The sequence below is a fragment of the Lepidochelys olivacea genome (genome assembly GCF_965140295.1).
Source record: "Lepidochelys olivacea isolate rLepOli2 genome assembly, chromosome: 2".
Taxonomy (NCBI): Eukaryota; Metazoa; Chordata; order Testudines; family Cheloniidae; genus Lepidochelys; species Lepidochelys olivacea.
The window spans coordinates 2364322-2383088 of NC_140412.1; the positions used below are offsets into that span (position 1 = coordinate 2364322).

General features: G+C 43.7%; 1 protein-coding gene across 3 annotated transcripts in view; it reads left to right on the forward strand.

Moving 5' to 3' along the window:
• Positions 1-18767, forward strand: part of HSF1 (heat shock transcription factor 1) — a 94860-nt gene that overhangs the window by 33337 nt on the left and 42756 nt on the right. The gene's annotated exons all lie outside the window — the stretch shown is intronic.

Here is an 18767-nt window from a genome sequence, read left to right on the forward strand (position 1 = left end):
CCAGCCTCCTGACCCACACAGGTCAGATTAGAATTCAGAAGTATGTAACCTATGCACGTTGGCGTCTGTAATCCATACAGCAACGGCTGGTTTTCCTGCCCAATGGCCGGATTTATTTTAAAGTTATGTTCTGCCAGTTAGACTTAAGATGAGATTTTTTCAAAGCCACCTATGGGATTTAGAGACCCAATTTCCATTAATTTTAGTGGGAAATGAACATCCAGATGCCTTAGGAAGATTTGCAAATCTCGGCTGGGTGGAATAAGTCATCTCCCACAGGAGATTTGCCTCAAGATGAGCGATAGCAAATGTCCAAGGTTTTGCCTTTGTTATGGAGAACCCTCCACCAGTGTTCCTAGGGACTGACCTGCTGTGGCTTACGAACTGGGGAGGATGCTGTCAAGTGCAGCGCTAGCCTTCAGCTCGCTGGCTGAACAGAGCAGGCCGGCCCAATGGGTACCTGGACGTGTGCATGCCCAATGGAGAGCACATCTTCCACACTGCCTTCGGAGAGCTCCCTTCTCCTGGATTTTATTGCTACCCCTTGTACTTACAGGTCACTTCTGCAGTGCTGGCCACATGCATGGGCGTGGAAGAGAACCTGCTTTGTCTCCAGGTTCTAAGTCAGGGTTCTCCAAACTACGGCCCAGCCCGCGGCTATATTTTTTCCGGCCCCCCAACCAATATCACATTGGGCGGCAGAAGCCCGTGGCGGGAATCCCAGAGCAGCAGCGGGCTGTGCAGCTCAGCCCGCCGTCACTCTGGGGTTCCCGCTGTGGGCTCCTCCCAACCCCTGCTCTGGGGTTCCCACCGCAGGCTCCTGCCAGCCGGGATCTCAGCCCGCTGCCAGCCTGGGTTCCTTCACCCAGGCCAGCAGCGGGCGCTGGGTGGGGCCAGCAGCGGAAACCCCCGAGTAGCCATGGCAGATCTTCATGACGTCACTGCGTTCCTGCCAGGGTTGCAGAGCTGATGAGCACAGTAGACAGGTTAGTAGCCGCAGAAGGAACAGGACATGTGATGAGTCGTTTCCCTTGGTTTTTGTCTTAGCGCGTATGTCAAACTAGTGACAAACATATATTCGTTGTGTTTAAGTCCATTGCTATTGGGGCAGTTATGTCGGGAAAAGGACAGGAGAGAGGTTGATTCTGAATGTTGCTTGTTTAAAGAACAATGGAGTGTGGCCTGTTTTGTTGTTGAATCAGGTAGTACAGCATTGTGTTTAGTATGTAACGAAACTATGGCAGTGCTAAAAGAATACAACATTCGTAGACATTATATAACCAAGCACTTGTTGAACTACTCTCAATTTACAGGAAAGCTACATTCAGATAAATTAGAATCCATGAAACGTGGCTTATCGTCACAACAGTTTATATTTAAGAAAAAGAAAATCGAGAACGAAGCTGCAACAAGAGCTAGCTTCTGAGTGGCACACCCGTTAGCAAAACGAGGAAAACCATTTACTGATGGCGAGCTAGTTAAAATATGTATGATTCAAGCAGCCAAAGAAATATACCCAGAAAAAGTAGATTTATTTAAGACAATTAGTCTTTCAGTGAACACAGTTGCTCACAGAATCGAGGACATTGGCAGTAATATAATTTTCCAGCTGAATGAAAAGGTTAAGAAGTTTGAGTGGTTTTCCCTCGCACTTAACGAGTCAACCGATGTTTCCGATACTTCACAGCTGCTGTTGTTTGTTCGCGGGGTCGACAGTAATTTTGAAGTTACGGAAGAACTAGCTTCTGTGCATAGTATGCATGGAACAACCACAGGTGAAGAGATTTTTTTCAAAGACGTTGAAAAGTCACTTCTCAATACAACCTGCAATGGAAACAACTGAAGTACGTTACAACCGATGAAGGTAGAAACGTGTGATTCAAAAAAAGGTTTGGTTGGACAAATCTACAAAGCTTGTGAAAGTGCGGGCTGTCCCAAGCCTAGTCTTCATTGCATTCTTCATCAGCAAGCATTGTGCGGGAAATATTTGGATTTATCATGTGTTATGAAACCTGTAGTTTCAACCGTGAATTTCATTCGCTCACATGGACTTAATCATCGTCAGTTCCAAACATTTCTGGTGGAAATAGAATCAGAATATCATGATTTGCCCTACCGCACTTCAGTTCCATAGCTTAGCTGTGGAAAGGTTTTGTCACGATTTTTCTAGCTTAGAACTGAAATTGAAATGTTTTAAATTAAAAAAAAAAAAAAAAGACATCTACCTTTACTCACAAACAGTGAATGGCTTTGGAAATTAGCTTTTTTCGTAGACTTGACCAAGCACATGAATGACTTCAGTCTTAGACTACAGGGGGAAAACGGGTTTATCTGTGACATGTACACCCAGGTGAAAGCATTCAGGCAAAAACTAGTTCTTTTCAAGTCCCAGATGATGAGGGACTGCTTTGCTCATTTTACATGTTGTGAAAAGTTCAACCAAGAAACTGAATCACGATTCCCAACTAGGTTTGCACAAGAAATCATTTCTGATCCGAAGCTACAGTTCCAGGAGCGTTTCTCTGACCTTGATGTGAATGCAGGAGAAATACAGATCTTCCAAAGCCATTTGATTGCAATCTCAAAAAACTGCCACCTGAACTTCAAATGGAAGCGATTGACCTGCAATCCAATGACTTGTTAAAGGACAAATATAAGGAAGGAAATCTGGTAGAGTTCTCTGAATGCCTGTCAAGTGTTCAATATGCTCATGTATAAAACTTTGTCCGTGGATTAATGTCAGTGTTTGGCACTACTTATGTGAGTGTGAAAAACATTTTCAGTGATGAAATACGTGAAATCCAACCACAGATCGACCTTGTCTGATGAACACGTACAATCAATTCTGATAATAGGGAACACAAACTTTAAACCACAGCTAAATGCAATTTTGTCAGAAATTACCATACTTGTCAGTATCGTACTTCTCACTAATCCTAAAATACTATTTCTTTAACGATTTTGCGTATATTTAATTTTTTCACAGTTGCTTCGGCCCGCAAAGCCCCTTCAAAAATCTAATATGGCCATCATCTCATAAAGTTTGGAGACCCCTGTTCTAGTGATTCTCTTGATCTTTTGCCTGCCCCTGGGTCAGAGTGCCCAGCCCCAGCTGTATGAAATGCAGTTCTCCTCAGGCTCTTCCTTGCCAGTGAGGAAGAAAAGTAGTTCTTCCTTTCCTTTCCAGTAAGCAAAGGTGTCATGTAAAATACTCCTCATCATGCAGGGGTATATCTGCTTTTCCTATGCTCTGGTAGGTGGCAGAGCAATTGTTTCCTTTTGCCTTCAGGCAAGCAAAGTGATTCGTCCAGCACCACTCTGAATGAAAAGCTCTGTTCTGCAGTAAGAGTTTAAGATGACCAAGAGTTACCTTGATACAGCACATTGCAGCAAGTTTGTAGCCTGCTAGGGAGGTTTATGTTCGTTAGAGAGGACGTCTTTGACATTCATCTAAAACATACATGTTCTAGCTGATGACTTGTCAGTAATGGAACCCGTGTTAAATCTGTTCGAGTATATACCTGTGTTTCTGGGATGGGAGTTAATTTTTTATCCTGCTTTTCCTGGGAAATTAGTCAGCTGCCTAAAATGATCTAAGGCTGCTGCTTGCTCTGATGCAGCCTGGGACTTTTCAGCTTGGAAAAGAGACGACTAAGGTGAGATATGATAGAGGTCTATACAATCATGACTGGAGTGGAGAAAGTAAATAAGTGGTGTTGACTTTTTCTCATAACACACGAACTAGGGGTCACCAAGTGATTTTAATGGGCAGCAGGTTTAAAACAAACAAAAGGAAGTATTTCTTCACACAGTCAACCTGTGGAACTCCTTGTCAGAGGATGATGTGAATGCCAGGACTATAACAGGGTTCAAAAAAGAACTGGATAAGTTCCTGGAGGATGGGCAGGGATGGTGTCCCTATCCTCTGTTTGCCATAAGCTGGGAATGGGCGACGGGATGGATCACTTGATGATTCTGTTAATTCCCTCTGGGGCACCTGGCATTGGCCACTGTCGGAAGACAGGATATTGGGCTAGATGAACCTTTGGTCTGACCCAGTATCGCCATGCTTATGTTCCTGGCAGCTCTAGACCCAGCTGCTCTGTGTCACTCTGCTCAGGTAGAAAGCACTGTCCTTCTAGCACCCCTGCTGCACAGTTGATTCCTTTTTACCCTGTATGTAGGGAATACAGAGCTTGAGAGCTTACAGCAGCCAACCTGGATCCCATTGGTCAGTCTTTGTCCTTCATTGCTTCTAAGATGTATTTCTGTCACTCCTATTTATTCATACACACAGCCACTGATGACTTGCTGATGTGACAGTAACAGAAACTTAAACCTGAAGAAGAGCCCAGTGTAAGCTCAAAAGCTGGTGTCTCTAACCAACAGAAGCTGGTCCAATAAAAGATATTACCCCCTACACCTTTTCTTAGCAATAGAAACTGGCATCTTGCTTCATGAGAAAAGCAGCAGCCCCAGTGCCATCTCTTTGGCAGATGACGGGTACTGTCCAAACAGGTAACCTGTCTGTACAGTATCTAGTGTAACTGGGCCCCAGTCAAATTGAGGAGTTTGTAGGTGCTACTGTAACTACAAGTAACTCTTCCCCGGGAGCCAAAAGGCACATCTAATTTGCATACGAGTAATTTGCTGCAGAGTTTATCTTTACTAGATAGTAACAGCCCAGAGAGACTAGAGATCCCAGCATGCAGTGCTTATCTCTCTGTGGCTACTTCTTGGATCAAATGCAGTGACTTAATGTCTGGGACCATACTTGTATATTAAAGATAAATACATTGAAGTGGAATTGTAGATCTCTGTAGGCTGTACTCTGACTGCACTACCCTGTGGGAATAGAATGAACATCATCGACTGTGAACTGCGTGCCTGTGTAAGCCACTAGGTGGAGTGCATACAGCAGTGTTCTGGAGAGAAGATGCTGCCAGGTTCACGTTCTTGGCACTAGGGTTCAGAGCAGCATTGTCTCCCTGCAAATAGGAAGAGAATTATTGACCCAGAAATACAAAATTGTATGTTGCACTTTGTGTAATAAACTAGCAAGGCGCCTCTCACAGAACTAAGTTTTTTTTCAGACAAGCACTTAAGCGTTAAATAGAGAAATGGTACAAATGCTTTGACAGGCCGTGGTCCCTGTGGAGGAGTATGCTCCATGGCCTTCAAGTTAGAACGTATACCTATTCAGATGAAGGCTATCTATAGGCCACGTCTCCGTGACAAGGGACTCTTGTGATTTTTCCAACCACCTTACCCCTGTCCAAATTCTAGATCTTCCCAGCCTCTTGCAGGTTCCCTGTCTGTGATCAATACAGCTGCATGCCTCTGCTCTTACCTCCCTTTAGCACCTACTCATCATTATACTTGGATTGCCACCCTTTCATCCTGTCTCCAGCTTCCCTTTCCTTAGCAGGGTTCTGAAGAAAATAATCTCCTCTTACTTTTCTGCACATCCCTCCCAGAGCATACTTAATGTTAATCTCAGTACTGTGGCTGCTGATCTGCATCTGGCCTCTGAACCCAACTCAGTTCTCATCCTAGCTGGTGTCTGTGTAGCTTTTGCTATTCTTGATCACTCTGTTTTAATGTTTTCTCCAGCCCTCTCTCCTGGTTTGAACCCTAACTCTTACCGCTCCTTTTTCATTCAGGTGGTCACTTTACATCTTCTTATCTCCTCTGCTGTGGGATCTCTCTAGACTCTGTCCTTGCTCTTATTCTCCCTCTGTCTCTGAGATGTCTATTGCAAGTTTCACTTCTAAAACTTGATATAGAGCTTATGTACATTTTAAGGTCTTTCAGTTGTTCCTACTACTGTTCCCTTTAGTCACTACAGGGGCTGTTACAGACAACAGTCAGGTCTTTATTCAAGTGTTGGAATCCTGCCTTAGCAGGACCAGAGGATGAGCAGAGAATTGTATTGATGTGCAGGAATAATGGGGTTTAATCTTTGTATGCAAGCGTAAAATGTAGCTAGAATATGCAGGAGACTGGGACCACTATGTATTTGTGGGGTGAAGGAAACCAGCCACCTGAAGAAATGAAAGGTGAAAAGATAAATGAGCAGACATGGCATGGACAGTAGAGGAATTCTCAGCATTCTGGGACATGCTGATAATGCCTCTAAATAGGCCTCCCCCATTATTATGTATGAGCCAGTCATCTCGGGGCTCCTACTGCAAAGCTTTTAGTCACCCAGGCTGCTTCACTTGGCAGATAAGATTACTAGACCAGTGATGGCTTCCTATTGTGGTGCTACAGAAATAATCTGAAAGAACTAGTGTGCATGGGCGTGGGAGAAGACCATGCCTTACTCTGCAACATCTTGGCTCATTCTGGCTAAAGATGAGTGTGACGGGTTCCCCCTGTGGTGCCACCTGGAACTGGGGCACCACTGAGCCCACCAGCCTGGGCTCCTTTTACACTGTATGGCTGTGACAAACTCTCTCCAGGCTCCAACCTGCTTTTTCACCAGCACCCAGGCAGGCAGGGACACACCCAGCTGCAGTTACATGCAGATGCTGTGATCAGCCCTGCATGGGAAGGCTTCAGCTCATGAAATTCGCCCCCTCCCTCAATGTAGAGAGGAATATACAGCAGCTTTCTGCCACAAATTATGACTTCCACATTCACAAAGCAAAAATAAGTTTATTAACTACAAAAGATAGATTTTGTGATAAGATTCTTCTAAGGCATATTGTTTTCTCTAATGGCCCCTTCCACACCCAGCTTTTCAGAATAAAAGCCTCTTGTCTAGTGGGCGTTTCCCAGGTGTAAACACATTTGTAATACAGATATATAGTCAATATTCCTAACTTCAGGTACAGAAATGATACATGCATACAAATAGGATAATTGTATTCAGTAAATCAGAACCTTTCCAATGATATCTCACATGACCCATCTTGCATAAAATACATCATAATTATGCCATAATCATATAACACTCTCTATGAAGAATATGGGGTGTAGAACGCAGTAAGGTTTTCTATGCTCTTTTCATGTACTGATAGCATAGACTACTTTAGAGAGTTTGCAGAAAAAAAGAGATATTCCTGAACTCCAGTGGTGCGTGAGGAGGTATAGCCAGAAGCTAAGAATCAGAGTAAAGAAGAGGTTATTGTGACCAAAAGGAAGACTGGTCAGTTTTGTGGGAAGAAGTTTCATGAAAAGTGCCCCAAAACTCCCCTGTAAAGAGTTCCAATTTGGCCCCTGAATTTCTCAGCAAAAATTTCTTCTTCCATGTCCCCATTGCTGTAAATAGATAAGCTCATATCAAAGAGGCTTGTGAAACATACTTCTTCTAAAACATGCATTTCGGTACTGCGAAATGCAAGGTCATATGTCTATAGACAAAGAATGTAGGCCATATTTACAGGATCCTAGGAACCAGTGATTCTGAAAGACTTCAGCTAATTATCCATGACCCTGAACGAGTTTCTAGTGCGACACTGGCCAGAAGGACTAATGGGTATATAAACGGGGGGCTCACAATTAGAAGGATTGTTTTACCTCTCCGTTTGGCACTAGTGTGACCATTCTTGGAGTACCGTGTCCAGTTCTGGTGTCTGCTTCAAGAAGGATATTGAAAAATTGGGGAGTTCAGGGAAGAGACACACGAGCGATGAAAAGATTCTAAAACATGCCTCATAATGAGATACTCCAGGAGCTCAGTCTAGTTAGCTTATCAAAGAGAAAGTGCGGCAGGACTGGATCAGCGTAAATACCTACGTAGGGAAAAGAAATTTGATAGACAGCTCTTCAATTTAGTGTACGTGACAAGTTCCAGTAGCTGTAAGTTGAAGCTAGACAGACTAAAAGTAAGGTGCAAATTTAACAGTGAGGGTAATTAACCATTAGAGCAATTCACCAAGGTCAGTAGTGGATTCTCAATCACTGGAAACTTTTAAAATCAAGATTAGATGTTTTTCTAAGAGATGCTTTAGTTCAACCACGCCTATTGGGGTTGAAACATGAGTTGATTCAGGGAAGTCCAATGGTCTGCGATATACAGATCAGACTAGATGATCACAATAGTTCATGGTCCTTTCTGACCTTAAAATCTCTGAATCTATAAAACAATATCTGGTATGAAAGTTGAGTTTCTAATGCTCAACGTGACATCCTGTCAATATTTTCCCCCGCCCTTAAAGCTTACCTGTCCCTGCTTCTGACTGGATTTCAGGCAGTGCAGTCCCCTGGTCCCCTCTTTGAAGTAAGGACATTATCATCATAGCAGGTCAAGATGCCCTCACCCAGCAGGAATTGCAAGAGATGAGAATGTATACAAATGCTGCTTACCCATTTGGCTACACATTGGCCTCTGATCTGACTGAATCAGCTGCTCAGCGATGCACTTTTCAGCTATTCTGTAACAGTTTAGGAGTCACTTGTGCAAAATTGGAATGATTTGTATAGAATTGTAACAATACTAAGTTATCTAATGTTTTCCTGTCCAAAATGTTTAACAGCCATTATCTAAATCCTCAAACTCTGTGGGAAATTGGCAAGTCTTATCCTCCTTGTACAGATCTGGAGAGAAGTGGTGAGTCTTGCACTATTCAACCACATCTCTCTCAACAAAACGCTCAGGTCCGTGTTACTCAGGTAGAGTTCAGTCTGCCCAATGCGTGCTGGTGGAGCAGAGCATGGTCATTCCTAGGAATTTATGTGAAACCGAATGCGTTTGTATTTGTTGTAAAGCACCTTTTGCTGAAGTGTGGTAAGTAGCCTCTGTTGGACCACAAGCTTGAAGCCATGTTCTCAGAGCCTAGTACACTATATTCTTCTTTCTTTTTGTATCTAAAGGTTTGGTTTGAGTTTTTTCACTCATCTTAAAAACACCAGATGCAATTTATATCAGACCCTTTTGTCGACATTAAAGAGAGTTTATGGTCACAGCTTGTCTCCTGTTGAGAGTAAGATCTCTGTAGCCTATTGAAAGTGCATGTGGCTTGGAGCCAGCAAAGAGAAGACTGGCGGTTTTATTGGGTTTGACTTGGACATCATCTTGGGCAAATCCAATATAATGCTCATTGTAACTATCTCTTTATTGCACCACTGTGAACAGACTTCCTCAAGTCTTTGCATGTTGACTTGTTTAGCTCATACAGTCTGCCTGAAAAACTGGGGAATGCAATTAAGCACAAGTTCACCAGCTCATGACTGGATAGTTTGCTGCTAGTCTTTAGCATTGGCATCCATGATAGAAAGTAGACGACACACTGAACTTTGGTGTATGAAAATATTTATCCATCCTTGTCAGCAGCTCATTCAGCAGGAATGGATAGTGCTCCACAGCGGCGGAGAGAGTTTGCAGGCTAGGACATGACTTCCCTGGAGTACAACAGACTCCCACCTGCTCCAGTTCTGAGCTCAGCTCGTGTACTCTTAGTGTCAGACAAGCAAATGTACTGACCCCTCCCCCTCAGGAAGAGGGGGGTTCCTATCTTTTTCTTCCCTTTCCTTTCTGGGGCTCTGGGGAATCAGAAATGCCTTGGGTGACACTGCCTGGAATGGCAGCATCCACTAAGAAAGGGTCCGCTGCTCAGTCAGCTCCTTGCCGGCTCGGTAGAGTTCAAGGCCGCATCACTTCAGGATTTTTCTCCTTAAGTTACATTGCACAGACCAAGCAGCTCATTACGTTTCCCAGAAAGCATAAACACTCCCTTGGCCTCTTGCTAAAGGAGTCATCTTTATTCTGGCACTCTGGCAGCAGCAGCACCCTTTTCAGATGCTTTCATACTCTAGCTGGCTGCAGTGATATTTCAGAGTTAAGGTTGCAAGAGCATCACGAACACAATTTACAAACTGACCAGTCAACCACATGCCTCATTTGGAACCGGAAGAACATAATCCGGCAGCAGCAGAGAACCGTGCATGTGTACCTTACATCAGCACAGGTGAGCCGCTATAGCTGTGCCACTCTAAGGTCTCCCATATAGCCGCTCTTTGCTGGCAGGAGAGAGCTCTCCTGCTGGCAAAATAAAACCGTCCCCAACGAGTGGTGGTAGCTTTGTCAGCAGGAGAGAGTCTCCCGCCAGCAAAGCACTGTCCATCCTGGCATTTTCTGTCTGTAAAACTTTTGTCCGTCAGGAGGGCACACCCCGGCCAACAGAAGTGCAATGTAGACATAGCCTAAAACTGTAGTTGCTTTTTTGTGCTCTAACTCAGATGGTTCACTTTAAAGTGTCAGATTTATCCTCATCGAGGACTAAAATCCATGCATGACCTTTCAAGAAATGTAGTTAGAAATAACTGTTCAAAACTGCCATGCTGACGTGTGGGGGTCCTATATGTGACATCGCACTAGTAGTTTGTTGTCTTGGTGATTACACAGACCAACAAAAACAGTCCATGGATTTGAACAATTAATATTTCCGAGCAAAGACCAACCTGTTAACTCAGAGTTATTGGAGCCCCTCGACTTCTGTGATTATCTACAGCCACATGCTTATCACTTGAAAAAGGAGGACTTGTGGCACCTAAGAGACTGAGCATAGGCTTTTGTGAGCTACAGCTCACTTCATATGGTAACACCCATTGTTTCATGTTCTCTGTGTATATAAATCTCCCCACTGTATTTTCCACTGCATGCATCCGATGAAGTGAGCCGTAGCTCACAAAAGCTTAGGCTCAAATAAATTGGTTAGTCTCTAAGGTGCCACAAGTCCTCCTTTTCTTTTTGCAGGTACAGACTAACACGGCTGCTATTCTGAAACCTATGCTTGTCACTTTTGTGTAATTGCCCCCTCTCCTCTCGGTTCTGTGTGTCCAGTTCAAGCTTTGATGGCTGACTCACCTTCCCTAATCAGTCACACAGCTTGTTTGTGCAGTGCATTGAACACCACTCTACTTCCCCTTCTTCACCTCTGGTTCCTTACTGCACCTCCTCTCGCCAGCCTGTTGCAGTGTTTCCTTTGCTCTAACAGCCCTGCATGGATTTGTACTCGCCAGTTATTTCATCGTCTGACCTGTGCTTAAAATAGTAAATTGTGTTCACTTTGATAGCTTTACCTAGAAAATCTTAGGAATCTGCTGGGGGGGAAAGGGCACATATTTTAACTCGGGCTGTCAAGCGATTAAAAAAATTAATAATGTAATTTAAAAAATTAATTGTGATTAATTGCACTGTTAATAGAATACCATTTATTTAAATAGTTTTTGATGTTTTCTAAGTTTTCAAATATATTGATTTCAATTACCATACTAGAATACAAAATGTACAGTGCTCACTTCATATTTATTACAAATACTTGCACAGTAAAAAACAAAAAATTTTCAGTTAATGTAATACAAATGTAGTGCAATTTACAAATGTAGATTTTTTTGTTACATAATTTCACTCAAAAAACAAAATCTAAAACTTTAGAGCTTACATGTCCACTCACTCCTAGTGCTTGTTCAGCCAGTCGCTCAGACAAGTGTGTTTACATTTGAAGGAGATAATGTTCCCCGCTTCTTGTTTACAGTGTCATCTGAAAGTGACAACAGGTGTTTGCATGTCACTGTTATAGCTGGTGTGTCAAGATATTTATGTGCTAGATGCGCTAAACATTCATATGTCCCTTCATGCTTCAACTACCATCCCAGAGGACAAGAGTCCATGCCGATGACATGTTCTGCTCAATAATGAGCCAAAGCAGTGCTGACTGACGCATGTTCATTTTCATTATCTGAGTCGGGTGCCACCAGCAGAAGGTTGATTTTCTTTTTTGGTGATTCAGTTCTGTAGTTTCCGCATCAGAGTGTTGCTCTCTTAAGACCTCTTAAAGTATGTTCCACACCTCATCCCTCTCAGATTTTGGAAGGCACTTCAGATTCTTAAACCTTGGGTTGAGTAATGTAGCTATCTTTAGAAATGTCACATCAGTCCCTTCTTCGCATTTTGTCAAATCAGCAGTGAAAGCGTTCTTAAAATGAACAATGTGCTGGGTCATCATTCAAGATTGCTGTGACATGAAATATATGGCAGAATGCGGGTAGAACAGAGCAGGAAACATACAATTCTTCCCCAAGGAGTTCAGTCACAAATTTAATTAATGCATTTTTTTTAATAAGCATCATCAGTATGGAAGCAAGTTCTCTGGAATGGAAGCTGAAGCATGAAGGGGCATATGAATCTCTAGCGCATCTGGCACGTAAATACCTTGCAATGCCACTACAACAGTACCATGCAAACGCCTGTTCTCACTTTCAGGTGACATTGTAAATAAGAAGTGGGCAGCTTCATGTCCCGTAAATGTAAACAAACTTGTTTGTCTTAGTGATTGGCTGAACCAGGAGAAGGACTGAGTGGACTTGTAGGCTCTAAAGGTTTACATTGTTCTGTTTTTTGAGTGCAGTTTATGTAACAAAGAAATCTACATTTGTAAGTTGCACTTTCACAATAAAGAGATTGCACTACAGTACTTGTATGAGGTGAACTGAAAAATACAACTTCTTTTATCATTTTTACAGTGCAAATACTTGTAATCAGAAATAATATGAAGTGAGCACTGTACATTTTGTATTCTGTGTTGTGATTGACTGAAATGAATATATTTGAAAATGTAGAAAAACATCCAAAAATATTTAATACATTTCAATTGGTATTCTATTGTTTAACAGTGCAAGTGTGATTAATCGCGATTAATTTTTTTTAGTTAATCATGTGAGTTAACTGCGATTAATTGACAGCCCTAGTTTTAACCCTATCCCTGTGGCTAGGTTGTTATCTTGAGGTATTTCAAATTAGGCTAATGAGTGACCAATACATAAACTAAAATTAGACAAAGTGGCTAGTGTTGAATTGCTCCAGTTTCTATTGGCCTCCATTCCTCCTCCCTCTGTTTTTGTTTCTCCTGGATCCTTAGTTCCAGTTTTAGAAGGTTTTGCAAGCCAAAATCTTTCTTCTGGGATCTTTAGGCTGGAACTTGTTTTGGTTTTACATTGACAGCTAAAATTAAAAAGCTGCTGGCTCTTACAAAGTGCCATACGCAGCCTGGGGTTGAAGTGTTCCTCATCTGAAAATGTTCCTTCCTGGCTCCAGACCAGCTAGTGTCTCAAACAACAAACAATTCTGTAACACAGGAGTGTATGTAGGAGTTATCAGCAGGCCTCTAAAGAAAGTGGCTGTAAAGAAGGTGTAATTATTTTGTAACTTCTTACCCTGGCCACAGTCATGCACGGGAACACCTTTTCATTTGTATGCATGCTCCCTCTGTAGACTAGGGTGATGTATAATTGGCATCTGGTCAGCAGCTGTTTTGGAAAAGAAGATACTGAAACGGTTTCACATAATGCTACAACCCTGACAAACAAAGTTTGATTGTTGATTTAGTAGGAGCAGCGTGGAGAAGCAAACCCAGCAGTCTTGAGTTAGGAATGGAGAAATCCTCCCTGGATCTTGTGATTGTTCTTGCTGACAGGCTCCTTTGCTGGGAGGAAGGGGAAGGGCCATACCTGAGGACTAGTACCAGTCTCCCTCTCCTAGGCATGGCCCATGCTCAGACCGTACCCCACACACACTCTCTCCAGTTTGCTTTACTAAGTGCTACTACCCTCATGCAAAACACAAAGCAGGAAGGTGAGGCAGAGAAGTTGTCACTTCCTAGTGATTCATTGGCTCTGCTTTTGTCCAGTGGGAGCTGAAGTGTATCCAAAAGTTTAATTATAAACAGATTGTTGAAAGCAATGGGCTAGCCATGGTGTCTGCACCTGTTTTTATCGGCTTCCCCCTGCATCCTTCAGGGACTGCATTTGCTTTGGCTTGGCGCGTGAAGCTTTGCCATGGAACGCTGAGAGCACTTCCTGCTGACCAGACTCTGTTTACAAGGCCTGCCACTTTTTACAAGGCCCCAGTTGCTAACAGAATTTAAAAGTTAAAATTTCTCTTGATAAAAATAAATCTACTCAGACACCAGAACTTGGCCTTTGCTGTATGATTCCTCTTCACCAGAATTCGTTTACCATATGCAAAACCGCCAGTAAATCATACCAGATAATTTTGACCCGCGTAACTTTCTTTATCATTTCAGGTTTCCAAAAGCAACATAATATATATTATTATTTGACATGGCCCTAAGAGGATAGTTTTGCATTAGAACATTTGTTGAAAAGATTGAATCCATCAGTGTTAGGTGAGAGAAAAGCTGAGGCAGGACATAATGAAGCCAACTAGGTGATAGCCAAGCTTTTAGTCAGTCTAAGAAAACCTCGTTCATGGAAGCCTTCCACTTTCTGGCACTAAGCTGCTTGAAATCTTTTGGGGGTTGAGTAGCTGAGCAACTTTCCTAGTTCTAAATTTAAAATTAGAGTAAAAGGTAGAACTTTGTAACCCTGTTTTCTCTCTACCACTCCTGAGTAGTTCTTAGAGAAACAGTTTTGCTCTGAATATCGGCTTAATAGGAATGGGGAAAAATGAAGCCCAGTCTATCTAGCAAAGGCATAAAATCTAGAAGAGGATCTTGTGTGAACTTTCTGGCTAGATATTTTCCGTGTTTTACACTATACTTTATGAGCTTGTAATCTTGTGTCCATTCCTGAGGATTGGGCAAAAGGTCTGTCTAGGACCAGTGGGTCAGTGGTTAACCAACACCTCTTTCCAGTGAGATGGGCATGGTGTCTTAAACTGAAGCCCCTCCATTTGTAAACTGGTGGTAGGAGTAAAAAATGGGTTTATACCCATAAAAAAAGCCCCTCCCACCCCCCATATCCTTGTACTGCTATTTTGAACCCATTTCCATTTAATTGTGTTGAAATCCAACTGGAACTTGCTCTGTTTTTCTGAGCAGCAGACCTGGGGGGAGGAGGACTTTTTTTTTATTTGCAAACAAATCCTGTGCAAGCACCCTAATCTTTTATTTTACAGTGTTCGTCAATGGATTGGGTTCTTCACAGAAGGCACACGTGATCTCTGCCCCAAAAAGTGTCTGTCAGCTAGTGGGGAGAGGAAGGATGAGGGTAACAGTGATGGGACCATGCCAGTATTCAATTAAGGCATGTGCACACCTTGTTGTGTTTCCCTTCCTGCTTATGTATAAAAGGAAATCTCCAGGGAAGAGAGGAATGAGCGTGATTACTGACTCACTGCGGGTATCACGGGAGTAGTGAGTGTTTTCATGAGGAACTTGCAGCAGGAGAGGGTGGTGAATGGGAGGAGGAGAGTGTTCTATGTGTAGAGGAGCATAGAAAGAGGAGAAGGTGCTTATGGGACAAACAAATGAGTAGGGCACACAGCTGGCGTCATGGACAGAGCAGACTGTGGGCTGTGCGCTAGTTAATTTGCAATGTACAAATCCTGGGTTATCGGTCTGGGTCATTGTACAGCACTTTTTGTCACGGTATCAGAGTGCCCGTCATGAATGGAAGCTGCTTTTGCCATGTTAGAAATGTCAGAGTGAAAACCCTGGAGATCAGGACTTTCTGGGCCATTTCATTAGAAATCCAGCCTTCTGTAGTGAAAGTAGGGCCGATTTTCAAGAAGTATCTGCTTTTCTCCCCTTCTGCTCCCTGTTTTGTGCTGCAAGGATCAAGAGAGCAGTTTTCAACAAGGAATTCCACTGCCCCAAAGCACAGACCTGGGCCTCATGCAAACCTCTTCCACATGTTGCTGCACAAAGAGACTATGATCAGTACTTGTTAGCCAGGTTGCTGTAGGTCCACACAGTACTAACTTAGGGGTGCCGGTAGTGTAGTAATGCTAAGTACAAGCCAAGCACTGTTAAGTTGACCTTGCCCTTGGGGAATAATAGTAAAGATGGGCCCTCACCCCAGCTCCTTGGTAGTGGTTTCCCAAGGCAGTAATGAGGAAGCTGACCAAAGAGGGCTCTGTTTCCAGGATACACTTTTGATAGCTTTTATTTACTCTTGGTACTTGAACAGATGCAAGTAGCTTCAGGAAGTAACCCAGATTCCTCCTTGCCTGCCTGTGGCCCTGCTGGAAAGCTGGAACAGCAGCTCCTGAAAGCCAGTTCTCTATTACAAAACATGAACCCCTCATGAGTTAAACCAAACACATTGGATGCTTCCTCTGCTGCCTGCAGGCAACTCTGGAGTGAGGCATTGCTGTCTACAAGTCAATTAATCCTATTCCAGCTTTTGCTGTCTGCAGTCAGGGTGGCCAGAGTGCAGTCTTTTGCTTATAATGCAGAGGTGTGGGGCCTATGGGGACTGAAGCAGCCTGCATTATCTGTCATGAGCCAGCAGCCTGCCTGGATCAAGTAGAGAATTAAATGCAGGAGCCTCTAGTCTCCACAGGCCTCCCCTTCATACTGCAGGAGAGTAGCTTTAATCTGCCAGTCAAATGGAACTCTTACCTCCTGCCCTTGCAAATATCTCGCAATTGGTCAAAACCTATTCAAATGATGTTCCTGTAAGCCTATATTGCCCAGCTCTGACAGGGGAGATTCTGGCCCACTGCTGCATCTGTGGAGAGATCTGCCTGTTTTCCATTTTACCTTCAGTTTCCAAATTGCTTTTATTTAACAGATGTGACAATGCAACAAAGGAGTTAAATCAGTATGTGTATACGGCTATGGTCTGGAAATAAGACATCACTGTCTTGTTTCTGGAAGAGGCACAGTAAATTTTGAAGCACGTGGTTCTCTTGGTTTCATTATGCAGCAGAGGGTCCCCATGCTGCAAAGGACCGCAAGAGCTAGCGTTTGAGCATACTTGTGTGGATGACGCTGTCTTTCTTGCCTACCAGCTGCATTCCATTAGCAGGGATTCCATCCTCCATTTCTTCATGTGCTGAGGTAATCTGAGCACAACTGCATCACTGCTGGCATCAGCCTCTCCAGAGCCCCTTTTCCCAGGTTGCGCATGAAGCGAGGCCCATCTGTTATCACAAGATATCCCCCAGCCCTGGCTGGTGCGGAGAGGTGGAGGTGATGGTATTACCCAGGTGATTGCCCAGCCTGTTCCCCCCTTCCCTCCCCTCATCCTTTCTAGGTTTCATTGGGAACTAAATTAAAGCCTGCCTAATGCAGATACGCTGTCAGCATCATTAGTTGGGACATCCGCCGTTTCAGAGAATGGGCAGCTAAAGTTTTCTGTGAACGGGAAAAGGGGTTCCCCCAGTTAGCGCTACGTCCAGTTTTATGCACATGCATGGTTATCTTCTCTTCCCACAAGCTGGGTGGGAGGAGATCTGCATGTGTGGAAGCTGCTCACCTCTCAGGTTTGCATGGTGGCAGAAAAAAGGGATTTGGTTTCCTCCCCCAGTCGCTGTGGTGCACAGTGTGGTTCTCGAGTAGTCTTAATTGCAGGCATGGGGTTTGTATGTGCTCTCTTAACTACTCCAGTCTTCTTGGCTGGACTCTGGCTAGTCTAGCCTGATGCTAGGACTGTGGTCCATGCTTTCATGACCTCCAAATTAGACAACTGTAATGTGTTTTATGGCCTCCCTGTGCGAGTGCTGCATAGGATCCAGCTGTTCCAGCCGCTGGGGCCAAAACATTAATTCTCTCACCATGGCCTCTGCATGTCAGTCCAGTCTTGAGGGAGCTACGTTGGCTCAGAGTCAAACATCAGCTTGATTTTTAAAATTGCTTTGATGGCGTATAACACTGTGTATAATGTGGGATCTGTGTATTATCTGCACTGCTGCTTTTTATGAGCTTAGTCACTGCTTGAGATCATCTGAAGTCAGTTTTATTGGCCGTTCCAAACTACAGGTTAAAGACCTGTGGAGTACTTGTTTTTAGAGTGCGGTGATCTGAACCTGAAATTAGTTACCACCTGTGGCCTGATACTGATGTTAAAATAACTAAACCCAACTGACATCTTTTTACTTCGGCTTGTAGCGTGAGCAATTTTCTATCCTTTTGTGCAACTTCCTCCTTTGCACTGGAAGTTCTTGATCGTGGGTGTGTCGCAGACGCACTTCCTGATCTGGGGTGGGCCGCATTGGGTGCAGGGTGCAAGCTACCTCCAAGCTGCCCTCTTGTACTGAGGCTCATCCTATTTCACTCGTTCCCTTCGCTGATTCACATTTCAGACTGTTCTGGAGCAGGGGCTGACCTGAGTGTTTATCAGTGATCATACCTTGGGCTTTCCTCCTGGCTTGGCTGGAATTTCCAGAGTTGAAAACTTGTTCTCTTGTGGAGTGTATTTCATGTTGCTCTGCAGCATCCTTCTGCTCAGGTGAGGAACAGTGAGTAGGTGTGGCCAGGTACCACATCCAGCCCTGTTTAGTCACCTCTGATCCTCCATTTTTCCCACTATGCTGCCCATATCTTTTAAGAAACCAAATCCAATTTCATTGGAATACAGTCTTCCAGATCTGAAATGCTGTCTACCACCATGCTGAGTGTAACCTGCTGCTCCATTAGAACTGCCAAAGGAACTCTCTACTCCTGCTCACTAGAATGGACTGCTTTAGATGCTTATCTTAATTACACATGCTGTACAACTGCCTGAGGCCTTGTTAGCAGGCCCCTAGTACATAGTGCTGCCAAAGCCTCTGACATTGTAGTGAAAAGGAGGATACAATACACCACTGTTCTTCAGATTCAGTTGTTGGGCTGTTGCTTTTATATAAACCAGCTTTCATCAGTGAGCCACTCTGTGATTCAGTCAGGGTAGCAGGAGGCTGAAGGCTCTAAGCCTGTGTAGTCAGAGCAGTGGTAATCTTCCCTTGCTGCCAGTCCTGGTACAGAACAGAACAACAGAGTCAGTTGCTGACTTTCAGTTAGAATGGCAGGAATTATGGCTTCAGCTATTGATGCGTAGGTCCCCCTGCTGCTGATCAATGAGTGGCAACCTTGAGC